The sequence below is a fragment of the Bos mutus genome, chromosome 11, assembly GCF_027580195.1.
Source record: "Bos mutus isolate GX-2022 chromosome 11, NWIPB_WYAK_1.1, whole genome shotgun sequence".
NCBI lineage: Eukaryota > Metazoa > Chordata > Mammalia > Artiodactyla > Bovidae > Bos > Bos mutus.
In genome coordinates, this window is record NC_091627.1 from 557,624 (window position 1) to 570,450 (window position 12,827).

At 56.4% G+C, this 12,827-nt stretch overlaps 1 protein-coding gene across 4 annotated transcripts in view; it reads left to right on the top strand.

Annotated features, from left to right (window-relative positions):
- The first annotated feature begins 212 nt into the window (after positions 1-212).
- The window catches only part of EXD3 (exonuclease 3'-5' domain containing 3), a 79,615-nt gene continuing 67,000 nt past the window's right edge, over positions 213-12,827 (top strand). For all 4 annotated transcript variants that reach the window (XM_070378595.1, XM_070378594.1, XM_070378596.1 and 1 more), the window contains exons 1-2: positions 213-350; positions 4,131-4,415. The gene's annotated coding sequence lies outside the window, so the exon portion shown is untranslated. The remainder of the gene's footprint in view (positions 351-4,130; positions 4,416-12,827) is intronic.

Below are 12,827 nucleotides of genomic sequence, written 5' to 3' on the forward strand. Positions count from 1 at the left end.
CCGGAGACCAGCGCGGGCCGAGGGGGCCCTTCGAGGCGGACAGAAGGGGCGAGGACACGCTCCTGCGCCAGGTACTTGGTGCGGGCGGGGCGGAGCGCCAGGTGCGTCAGGGGCGCCAGGTAGGCCCGCAAGCCCCGCCCCTCCTGACCACGCCCCCACTGGAGGCCCGTCCCCGTCCCCGAGTCGGCCCCGCCCTCTGGACTTTAGCCCAGAGCTCCCGCGCCGGCGCTTTCCCGCCGCCGCTGACAGCTCGGAGTCGGCCTCGGTGCGCTGGGGAAAACCGTCCGGGCCCGCCTCTGGCGCCGCTGCCGCGGCCGCGCTAAGGTTCCGGGCGGACCCTGCCGTGTCAGGTAAGAGGCCCCGGGGCCGGGCCGTGAAGCGATCCTGGGGCCTCGCGGGCCGGCGCTGGACGCGGGCGCCGCTGGGAGGGGCCGGGAGCGGGTCACCCGTGGGCCCCGGGTCGGCGCCGGAGGGGCGGCTGGGGGCTCGGCGCGGAAGCTGGCCGTGGCCCGGGGCCGACGACCCTGTGCGGGCGTCTGTCAGGCCCTCAGCCCGCCGGGCTCGGCCCGCCGGCGGGGACGCGTGAGGGCCCCGAGCCTGCCCTGTGTCGGTGCCACACCGTGAACACCGGAAGCCCCTTCTTCTCCACAGGGAAAGCGGAAGCCGCCAGGGCTGTGCGCCCGCCCTCGGGGTGACGCGGGCCGCCCTCGGGGCGCTGGGGCTCTGTCCCGGCGGAGGCGGGGCCCTGCGGGTGCCCGGCCGCCCGGCGCCGCTCGCGTCCCGCGGGGCTCCCTCTGCGTCTCACGCGGCTCTCTCAGCCCCACGGTGCCCCAGGGCCTTCACAGAGGGTGGCCGGCGGGGAGGACGCGCTCCGGCAGCTGTGGGGGCTGCATCTGTCTGAGGCGCCCACAGGCTGGGAGAGCCGCAGCGTCCCTCCTCAGGGGCCTGTCTTCGCCCTTTCACCCCTGCCACGGAGGGTCTGCTTTCTATCGCTTTGTCTACTGTTTTAAATGTTAATCTCATCTGAAAAATGCTTTCACTGCAACATGTGACTCTTTGACCAAACACCTGGGCACCGCGGCCTTTCGATGCTGGCGCAGAAACGTTCCCATCACTGCACGAACCCTGGAAACTCTGCCGGACACAGGCTCTGCCCTTATGCCTGAGCATCCTCCAGGGTCCGGGGAGGTGTGTGTCCTGGGCGGCTGGCAGAGAGCCACCTGCCTCCGACTTTGGCCACCCTCCCTGCTCAGTTGGGGCTGTGACTCTGCTTCCTTCCCTGAGGACCAAAGTCACTGAGGACAAGCCAACAGGGCTGCGAGATGATGCTTGTCGACTGGGAAGCCCTCCTGGGCCGTGCGCCCCTGAGGAGGCTGCCCTCTCACCATTGGGGCACTGAGGTTCCCAAACTGTTGGTGTGGAGCTGGGCAGAGCCCCACTTCTCACGTGCTTCTCTCCTCCCCGAATTCCCGTGTGGACGCTCCCTTCCTCAGACCAGACCTCCCAGCCCCAGGCCTCCCACCGCCCTGCCTGGTACAGCCTCAGGACCCTTGCAGCCCTGAGGGTCCCTGAGCTCAGCTGCACCCTCCCACCCGCCCACTTGGGCCTCCTCCTTCCTGCAGCCCCCCACCCACACCTGTCCTTGCAGCTCATGCCCTCTACCCACCAAGCCCCCACCGACCAGTTCAGTTCACTTCAGTTGCTAAATTGTGTCCGACTCTCTGCAACCCCATGGACTGCAGCATGCCAGGCTTCCCTGTCCATCACCAACTCCCAGAGCTTGCTCAAACTCATGTCCATCGAGTCGGTGATGCCATCCAACCATCTCTTCCTCTTCCCCTTCTCCTCCTGCCCTCAATCTTTCCCAGAATCAGGGTATTTTCCAATGAGTCAGTTCTTCACATCAGGTGGCCAAAGTATTAGAGTTTCAGCTTCAGCATCAGTCCTTTCAATGAATATTCAGGACTGATTTCCTTTAGGATTGAGTGGTTTGCTCTCCTTGCCGTCCAAGGGGCTCTCAAGAGTCTTCTCCAACACCACAGTTCAAAAGCATCAGTTCTTCGGTGCTCACCTTTCTTTATAGTCCAACTCTCACATCCATACATGACCACGGGAAAAACCATAGCTTTGACTAGACAGACCTTTGTTGGCAAAGTAATGTCTCTGTTGGCAAAGTAATATGCTGTCTAGGTTGGTCATAACTTTTCTTCCAAGGAGCGCCCCCCAAACTCTTGTCCAGGTCCTGGTCCCTCTGTCTCAGCAGGAGAAGCCTGGCCCCACTGGCCTGTCTCTGTCCACAATAACCTCAAGCCTCAGGTGGGTCACGTGGCTCATGCCCTGGGAGCTCGCCCCTCCCCGGCCCAGTCTCTTCCCTCCCCTCCTTGGCCTCACCTCCACCCATCCTGCCTCCCAGCTGGAAGGGATCCCCGGTGCCTGCACCCCAGATCTGCCTCCTCCCTGAGAACGTGCCTGCCCCTCGGAGCACTACCCCGTCCCCAGTGTGTCTCCCGGGGGCACTCCCCCCAGGTGTCATTTCCCCTCTATACGGATGTCCTGTGTTTCTTCCCACCTTGAACAGAAAGCCCCCGCCCTCAGCCCACGTGTCTCCTTGCTCCTTTACAGCCAGACTCCTTTTAAGAATCGGCAGGATTTAGCGTCTCCGTTTCCTTTGCCGGGTGATTTTTAGATACTGAGATGTGCTTCACAAATCATACAGCTCATTTTAAAATGTACAATTCTGTGTTTTTGTCAGATTCACAGAGCTGTGCCACCATCGCCCCTAATGCATCCCCCACTGCAGCACCACCACAGCTCCCCCCCCCCCCGTCATCCCTGCCTGAGGCAACCAGTCATCCAGTGTCTGGATTCACCTCTTCTGGACTATTCATATAAACACAATCACAAAGCATGTAGATTTCTATCTGGCATCTCCCCCTCAGCATCATGTGCTTGAGGTCCGCACACATTGCAGGAGGATCAGTGCTTCGTTCCTTTTCAGGCTGAGTCATTTCCATTGTGTGGACGGACCCATTTTGTTGATCAAACCGACCCCCGCTGGGGCACTCCAAGGGGCCCCGCTGTCTGGCTCTTGTGAGTCACACACTGTGGGTGTTTCTGTGGCCTTGTGTTCTCTGTGCTCTTGGGTGCACCCCCAGGAGTGGCTTTGCTGGGTCAGGCGGTCATTCGGCGTAGCTCTTTGACTGTCTTTCCATAATGCTTTTTATTCTTGATCCTGCCGGGGTGCTGCCCAAACTCCTGTCAGGGTTTCTGGCGGCCTCCTTTGACTCATCCCTCCTCGGTGCCTGGCCTCTGGGACACATGTCCTTTGGGTCTCCTGTGTTCCCTGCCCCTTCCACCTCCTCTGGGCACATGCTCCCCCAGGTCCCTTGAATTACCGTCTGGCTGTCCTCTGTGCCCACTAATCTTGTGTTTTTCTATTTTCACAATAAAAGAATGAAAAAAGGGACTTCCCTGGCAGGCCAGTGGTTAAGACTCCACACGTCCAATGCGGGGAGCACAGGTTCAATCCCTGGTCCAGGAACTGAAATCCCACATGCTCTGAGGCATGGCCCCCAAAAAATGAAGATGAAAGAAGTGACATCGCGGTGCCTGCCCCTGTGGCGCTGCAGCTCTGCCTCCTCACGGCCCAGAGCTGGAAGCAGACTAGACGCCCTTGGGGGTGCTTGCCAAGCGGCCCCTGCGTCCACACCACAGGAGCCCACTCTGCAAAAGGGTTGGGCCCTGGGCGCACACAGCGACTCGTGTGTGTCTTAGGGGAGTGTGCCAAGTGAGCGCAGATGCACAGAGGCCAGACTGTGTGGTTCCATCCGTGCAACTTTCCTGAAATGACAGACGGTGTGAACGGAGATGCGACCAGCGTTGCCAGGGCCGCTCGCAGATCAGGGCCTTGGGGCGACTGCAGAGGGCAGCGAGGGCTCCGTGGCACTGCCGTGCTCTGGCTCTCCTCTAATCCACACGATGCCCTGCTTGTGATTTGGGGTGAAAGGTAGATGGGACGTCTCTTTATTATTTCTTACAAGTACATGCATATCTATAGTCATCTCAAAATGAAATGTTTAATTAAAAAAATCCTTAAGAAGGTTTCAATTACAAGTTTTTCTGTTTTACAGATACTCTGAAAGTTGGAGTGATTCAGTGACCGCTAAGGTTCTTCCAGCTCTGAAGAAGGTGGTTCAGAAACACTTCATTGTGTCTGAGCTAAAATCTACTTCCCAGCAGCAGTGGAGGCGTTGGGAGCAGCTTCCGTCAGGACACTGTTCCACCTCTGGCCGTGAGAGCTCCCGGCCGCTCACGTCACCAGCACTGCTGAGACCGTTTGGAGCACACAGCTCACACGTGAGTGTGTGAGGGAACACACGCCGGAGGGAGCCCGGGAGAGGGAACCGGTTCCTGAGGTAAGGACTCAGCTCAGAGGCCAGCTTAGTGCTGGAACTTGCTTCCCAAGAAACTTAATAGCTGGTTAATTCTGGAGCTCAGGGGTCAATCAAATGGGCAGGAGTTTTGGATATTTGGGAATTGATTTTAGCCCAATACAAGTGGTTGGGGTTTTTTTTGTTTGTTTGTTTTTGTTTGTTTTTCCCCTTTTTAAACAATAGGCACGTCCAAGAAAAAAGCTAAATGCCAGATAAGATTTTTCTCTCAGAAAATAAATGTAGGCTCACACGTGACAGAGGCGCTTGGTGTCCATGGTCCCCGCGCGGAGCCTGGGTTCCTCAGGCTGTGCCCGTCACACGAGCCCGTGGAGAGCTCCTTGACCCAGTGCTGGGTGACCACAGTTCCTGGGGGCTCAGCACACCCGCCGCTTCCGCTGCTCAGGGACCGCCGACAGAGAACCTGGGTACTGAGGGCCAGTCCCGCCCCCCAGGAAGCCCTATGGAAGGAAAGGCAGCATGCCGGGAGGGGCGCGTTCAGACGCGAGCAGGGCTTCCCACCCGGGGCAGTCTGCACACCAGGGCAGCCATGCACGCAGGTGGCTCAGGATTCGTCTCCTGGAGGTTCGGAGCCGAAAGGAGACTATAAACAGGGGAACTTGTAGTTCTGTCCTGCAGGACGCTGTGGGGAAGGGCTGCGTCTCCAGGGAGCCGGGCGTCGGGTGCCCTGGACCTGCAGGCGGCTCCTCACCTGTCTCTGCTCTCACAGACGGAGCCCCTCATGCAGTTTCAGAGCAGAGGCCACGCTGCTGCTGCTCCCCGAGCCAGTTCCCACTCGCAGGCCCCCTGCACAGCCATGTGGCATCCTGCCCACGACAGCTCTGCGGCCAGGGCCCACCCCCAGGTTGTGCCCCATCTCCAGGAGAAGCCAGAGTGTGAGGAAGGGGGAGGAAACATGATGCGAACTGGCAGCGACAAACCTGGAGCCAGAAACAGCCTGAAAAGAAGAAGCGTGCGTCACGTGGAGCCAACAGAGCAGCCAGCGAGTGCTGCCCCAGACGGACAGTGCCCCAGAACCACTCCAGTGGCTTCTGGAGTCCAGAGGGAAGGGCCGGCCTGGGGGCCTCCAGGGAGGAGGGCCAGCCAGAGGGAAGAGGACCGTCAGGGCTGTTACAACAAAAGGCAAATCCAAGAAGCCTGCATTTAACCAGAAAGCATTCATCTCTGGTGGAGAGCAAACCAGCCCCCCCCCCACCAAAGTCAAAAATAAACAGAAGAAACGGAAGGAAGCAGGAGGAATTAATATAGAGGAAAACTTCGAATGAAATGATGCTGTTTGCAGCAGCATGGATGGACCTAGACATTATCATACTAAGTAAAGTAGGTCAACGGAGAAGGCGGTGGCACCCGCTCCAGTGCTCTTGCCTGGAGAATCCCGGATGGAGGAGCCTGGTTGGCTGCAGTCCATGGGGTCGCTGAGGGTCGGACACGACTGAGCGACTTCACTTTCACTTTTCACTTTCCTGCATTGGAGAAAGAAATGGCAACCCACTCCAGTGTTCTTGCCTGGAGAATCCCAGGGACGGGGGAGCCTGGTGGGCTGCCGTCTATGGGGTCGCACAGAGTCAGACACGACTGAAGTGACTTAGCAGCAGCAGCAAAGTAGGTCAAAGACAACAGCACACGATGTCTCTTACATGTGGAATCTAAAATATGACGTGAATGAACTTACCAGTGAAACAGAAACAGACGCAGATGTAGATGACAGACCTGTGACGACCCAAGCGGAAAGGGGGTATAGGTTAGGGTTCTGAATTGACGGGTACACACAACTCTATGTAAAACAGATAAACACCAAGCATCTATTTACTGTACAGCACAGAGAACTATATTCAATATCTTTTCATAATCTATATTGGAAAAGAATCTGAAAATATATATATATATCTGAAGAAAAAAAAGAGAAAAGTTAATTAAATACTTAAATCAGGAGATATAAAATTAGTAAAACCAGAAGCTAGTTCTTTTTAAATTTTTGGCCATGTCGTGCAACTTGAGTCCCAAAGAAAGGCAATGCCAGAGAATGTTCCAACTACCGCACAATTGCACTCATCTCACATGCCAGCAAAGTAATGCTCAAAATTCTCCAAGCTAGGCTTCAAGAGTACATGGATGGAGAACTTCCAGATGTTCAAGCTGGATTCGAAAAAGGCAGAGGAACCAGAGATCAAATTGCCAACATCTGCTGGATCATAGAAAAAGCAAGAGAATTCCAGAAAAACATCTACTTCTGCTTCTTTGACTACGCTAAAGCCTTTGACTGTGTGGATCAGAACAAACTGTGGGAAAATTCTTAAAAGAGATGGGAATACCAGACCACTTTACCTGCCTCCTGAGAAACCTGTATCCAGGTCAAGAAGCAACAGTTAGAACAGGATATGGAATAGCAGACTGGTTCCAAATTGAGAAAGGAGTATGTCAGGCGGTATATTGTCGTCCTGCTTATTTAACTTCTATGAAGAGTACATCATGTGAAATGCCAGGCAGGATGAATCACAAGCTGGAATCAAGATTGCCAGGAGAAATATCAATAACCTCAGATATGCAGATGACACCACCCTTATGGCAGAAAGTGAAGAAGAACTAAAGAGCCTTTTGATGAAAGTGAAAGAAGAGAGTGAAAAAGTTGGCTTAAAACTCAACATTCAGAAAACTAAGATCATGGCATCCGGGCCCATCAGTTCATGGCAAATAGATGGGGAAACAATGGAAATAATGACAGACTTTATTTTTGGGGGCTCCAAAATCACTGCAGATAGTGACTGCAGCAGTGAAATTAAAAGACGCTTGTTCCTTGGAAGAAAAGCTATGACCAACCTGGACAGCATATTAAAAAGCAGAGACATTACTTTGCTGACAAAGGTCCATCTAGTCAAAGCTATGGTTTTTCCAGTAGTCATGTATGGATGTGAGAGTTGGACTATAAGGAAAGCTGAACTCCAAAGAATTGATGCTTTTGAACTGCCGTGTAGGAGAAGACTCTTGAGAATCTGTTGGACTGCAAGGAGATCAAACCAGTCCATCCTAAATGAAATCAGTCCTGAATATTCATTGGAAGGACTGATGCTGAAGCTGAAGCTCCAATTCTTTGGCCACCTGATGCAAAGAACTGACTCATTGGAAAAGACCCTGATGCTAGAAAAATTGAAGGCAGGAGAAGAAGGGGACGACAGAGGATGAGATGGTTGGATGGCATCACCGACTCGATGGATGTGAGTTTGAGTAAACTCCGGGAGTTGGTGATGGACAGGGGAGTCTGGTGTGCTGCAGTCCATGGGGTCACAAAGAGTCAGACATGACTGAGTGACTGAACTGAACTGGTAGAGCTTGAGAGATCTTAGTTTCCCAACCAGGGATCGAACCCAGGCCACGGCAGTGACAGCACCAAGTCCTAATCACTGGGCCACCAGGGAAGTCCCCCAAAACTAGTTCTTTGAAAAGACCAATGATACAACCTTTTGCTAAGAGTAATTAAGGGAAAATGAAAGTGAAAAAAATTTTGAACACTCACGAAAGGTGAGAGCCACACACGTAAACGGCATATACACCGAACCCTGACGTTACAGTAATAAACATGGGAACCTCCTCAGAAATCAGGGCCTCCTGTCAGAACAGGCCTGGGGGAGGGGGGTTGGAGTAGGCGGTGGGCGAAGACCAGCTGGGCTCAGAAATGCTCGCTGTCTGGGCCTGGGGTCCCAGCCCCCAGCCCTGGCTGCAGCCTGGGTCACCCCGAGGCAGGACCACCAGCCGCCCCTCGAGACGGTAGGTGTGCCTGGCAGCATGGAGAGGCGGCGACAGGAGAGGCCCGCCTTGCAGCTCATAATCCTGGGTGCCCAGGTGGGTGCCCAACTCCTCTCTAGAGCTAAGAGTCCATCGTAGTTTAACTTTCAAAAATAACTTTGTGGTTTGATTACTTTTTCATGAATACGAGGTGGAGTGTGTTCATCGTGTAATATCTAGAAGATTCAGAGAGTGAAAGAGAAGACCCAGAGGGCCGGTAGGTGGCCCCAGTGCCGAGTGGGCCGGGGCCCGAGGCCCTTTATTCCCAGCAGCTGCTTTGGTGACAGCTTCGTGCCACATGGGGAGGCTTTGTCCCCGTGACATTAAATAGTCAATGTAAAATGCAATTTTTAAGGTGCTTCCCAGGTGGCTCAGTGGCAAAGAATCAGCCTGCAATGCAGGAGACTGGGGTTTGCTTGCTCCTTGGAAGAAAAGCTGTGACCAGCCTCAGTCAGAACAGGCAGGGAGCAGGAACCTCCACCCAGATGGTGGGGCTGCTGACCGCTGACCTCTGCCCCTGCTCCTGCCGCCGCCTGGCACCCAGTGAGAAAGGGTACTGAAGAGCTTTGTGGCCGAGACTCCCAGGGCTGGTTCCTGTGTGCTGCAGGGAAAGCGCTGCGCCGTGGGAGGCCAGGGCGGTGATCCAGGGGGCCAGAGACCACCACCGCGGTGTCCCTGAAAGTCACTGTCTGTGTTTAGAGTTGATGAGTCTGATTTTTAAAGAAAGGAACAATCCTGAAGTCAAATCAAGAAGTTAAGAATCAAGCCCCTGGGAAAGAGGGAGTGAGAAGGACGGACTGCCCAGTATCGCCCAGTGTTGGCGAGGACGCTACGTGAAGACCCGCCTACGAGGGGAGTCTCCCGCAGCTGCTGCCCTGGAGGCGCCCACAGGTTCCCCAGAGTCGAATGCCAGCCGCGTCTGGCCTGGCACACTGCAGAGAGGCCGGCAGGCATCCACACGGGCCACGGCTGGGTCCACAGCAGATGCCCCGCGGTGTGGACAAGCCCTGTGCTGAGTGTACGGAGCTGGATGAGAAAGGATGGCTCTGTTTTCACAAGGTGTCCTGACCAGGTGGAGCTGCCAGGCCTGGGGCGGGGGCAGTGATCTTCGGGTAACGGTGGCTCTGGGTCAGGGGTGACGGTTGCCCATGCCTGAATATATTAGAGATGCTGAGTTGTCCACTTTAAGAAGTCAGTTCCACAGTCTGTGGATTACATCTCCATGAAGCTTTAAAAGCGTCACTGAGATGAACGCACACACGCTGAATTGTGTTTTAGGGGCGCCCCCGTCAGTGCTGTTGCTTCACTGAAGAGGCCTGAGCGGCCCCATCCGCAGGGGCCCGGCCTTCCGCCCCTGTGTCTCGGGGGTCCGGGGCGGCTCTGGCATGGTGACCGCGTCCTGCAGTGGGGACAGCAGGGTGACTCCTGCGGCCGTTACGCGGAGCAGTGGCTGAGGAGCCGGGCATCCGCCCGTCCTGCCGAGGCCCCGGTATCGCGGTGGGGAGGCAGTCGGGCCGCCAGGGCCACCCTCCTCCCTGGTCAGCGGCGTTTCTCCAGAGCAGTGTGTCCAGCAGAATTACCTGAGCCACAGGTGTGCCTTTAAATTTTCTGTGAAAGAGGCAAGCTAGTTTTCATGACACACTTTATGTACGCCTAGTGCGCCCTGCGCTCCTATTCCCGAGCGCAGCCGGCGTAGAGAAGCCGGCAGTTTCCTGCACTAGGCGGCCTGCCGGGTTGCGGGCGAGGAGCGGCCTCGGGCCGCCGGATCCCGCGCTGAGCCCCGCCCCGCCGAGCTCCTGCTCGGGTCCTCCCGGGGAGCCGGAGCCTGGGCCCGGCAGCCCCCTTGCCACGCCCGCGTGCCCCCTGGCCGCTGTGGAGGCGCAGGGAATGCCTGCGGGGACACGCAGCCAGCGCCCCGTGTTTGTGGAAACAACAGAGACGTAGCGACGGGAGCGGGACGGGGCCTCCCAGCCGGCGTGCGGCGCGGACCCCGTCACTCCCCGCGGGCGGAGAGAAGGCCTCCTGCTGCGCTCTCCTGGGCCGGCGGGTGGAGGGATGGACAGAGGCCTGGACCTGGGCAGCAGCGTGACTCCTGCGGGCCCTAAAGCCCTGCTGTCTGGCTGCTTGAAAGGCAGCTTGGGATCAGAAACTTGGGCCCTCCACTCCTCGCTGTGCCCCCCGAGCCAGGACTCGTCCTCTGGGCTCCCATGGGGTCTCAGGCTTCGAGGCTGGGGCACAACCCGTTCACAAAGCCGCTTTGAGGGGGACGACAGGCCCGAAGGACGCACCCCAACCTGGCCTCCTTTGGATGTGAGGGGTTGAAGGGCGGGGCGGGGGGGGAAGCGGGGCCAGGAAGGGACACGCCCACGAGCACCTGCTCTGAGCCCCCTTCTGCCTCACACGGGGCTGGGGGCTCCGCTGGAGGCGGCAGCTTCCCCGAGGGTTAGGGCCTGCTGGTGTCCTCTTCCTCCTCTGGGTCTCCTCGGGCCTGACTGAGGGCAGAGTTCAGGACGCGTCTGCTTGGGGGGCCAGCCTGGTCAGCGTGCCAAGCAGGAGGATGGAGGCACAGCTGGGGGCCCTGATCGCCTGGAATTTGTGGCAGCACGGGCTGGCTCCCGGGAGGCTCCCAGGTAGATAATCCAGCCACCTCTCAGGAGGAAGCAGTCTGGCCGGGCTTCTCTCTGGAACCCCCCTGCCCCCTCCTCTCGTTTGAGTCCGTTTCGGTGGGTTTGGTGTCTGACAGGGGTTCCCCGCCCAGGTGTGGGGCGGAGCTGAGAAGCAGGAGCCTTGGGGGCGAGCAGGGATCTTTGAGGAGGACCTCCGGTCACATGCCAGGCCTCCCTGCAGGGATGTGGCTCAGCCTAGCCCCTTTCAGCAGAATCACAACCCTGAATGAGTTGTATTTGGTGACTGATTTAGAGAAAGTTAAAAAACTAGAGGAGGTGCGCGCCCAGGGCTCCCGTCCCGGGACGGCCTGTTTGCCTGGTGTGCGCTGCAAGCCCAGCACCACCACTGCAGCCTGCTTCATTTTCAAATGAGGTCAGTTTATAAGGGCTGCAGTGGGCTGAACTTGAACTTGGTAGCTGCCAGCTGTTTTCAATCTCAGAAGCACGTAGTTGCTGATTTCAGATTCTGGGGCTCGGGAACAGACCAGAGCTGAGCTCTGCTGGCCAAGGAAGGTCTGGGTCTGTCCGCCTGACCTGGGGCTGGCCTGAGAGCAGAGACCATCGCCTGCCTCACGTGGCCAGGCGGCACCATGCCCTGAAAGAAAGTGGGAAAGTGGCCCCGCAGAGGGAGGTGGAAATATACCCACAGAAAAACCTTGGAATTGTAGAGGTTAGCCCTAGTTGAGAAGATTGGAAAACACACCCTCCCACAGCAGAGCCGTTGGGTCATCTGCCCCCTTCCTGGTTGTTGATATTCAGTCATTCAGTCATGTCTGACTCTTTGTGACCCCATGGACTGCAGCATGCCACACTTCCCTGTCCTTCACTATCTCCCAGGGTTTGCTCAGACTCACGTCCATTGAGTCGATGATGCCATCCAACCATCTCATCCTGTAGCCACCTTCCGCTCTCAGTCTTTCCCAGCGTTAGAGTCTAATGAGGTGCCTCTTCGCATCAGGTGGCCAAAGTGTTGGAGCTTCAGCATCAGTGCTTCCAACGGATATTCAGGGTTGGTTTCCTTTAGGGTTTATCGGTTTGATCTCCTCGCAGTCCAGTGGGACTCTCAAGGGTCTTCTCTAGCACCACAATTTGAAAACATTCAGTTCTTCATTGCTCAGCCTTCTTTAGGTCCAACTCTCATGTCTGCACGTGACTACTGGGAAAACCATAGCTTTGACTACATGGACCTTTGTCGGCAAAGTAAAGTCTCTGCTTTTTAATACGCTGTCTAGGTTGGTCATAGCTTCTCTTCCAAAGAGCAAGCATCTTTTAATTCCATGGCTGCAGCCACCATCCGCAGTGATTTTGGAGCCCAAGAAAATAAAGTCTCTCACTGTTTTCATTTTTTCCCCACCTATTTGCCAAGAAGTGATGGAACTGGATGCCATAATTTTAGTTTTTTGAGTGTTGAGTTTTAAGCCAGGTTTTTCACTCTCCTCTTTCACTTTCATCAAGGCTCTTTAGTTCCTCTTCACCTTCTGCCGTTACAGTGGTATCATCTGCATATCTGACCAGCAAAGTGGATGCCTGCAGTGGAAAGAAGGCCATCGAGGCCTTGTGCTTGGACAAACCCTGACTGGCTCACATGGAAAGAGCATGCGGCGTGGGGCCCTGCTGGGCCCAGGTTCCCCTGGAGGGCGGAGGTTGGGCAGACGGGCCTTCGCTGCTGCTCGTCTTTACACGTGTTCCCTCCGTGTGCATGTTCACTTGTGTCCGACTGTAACCCTTTGGACTGTAGCTTGCCAGGCTCCTCTCTCTATCAGATTTTTTCATGCTGGTGGTCTTTACTACTAAAATAAAGCCTCCATCTTTTCACAGAGGAAATGTCCCTGGGGTCACACAAGGGTGGAGTGGCCTGGGGGCTGGACTGTGCTGGGACGGAGGGAGCTATGGGCTGGAGACCCTCTCAGAAGCCCCCACGGCAACCATG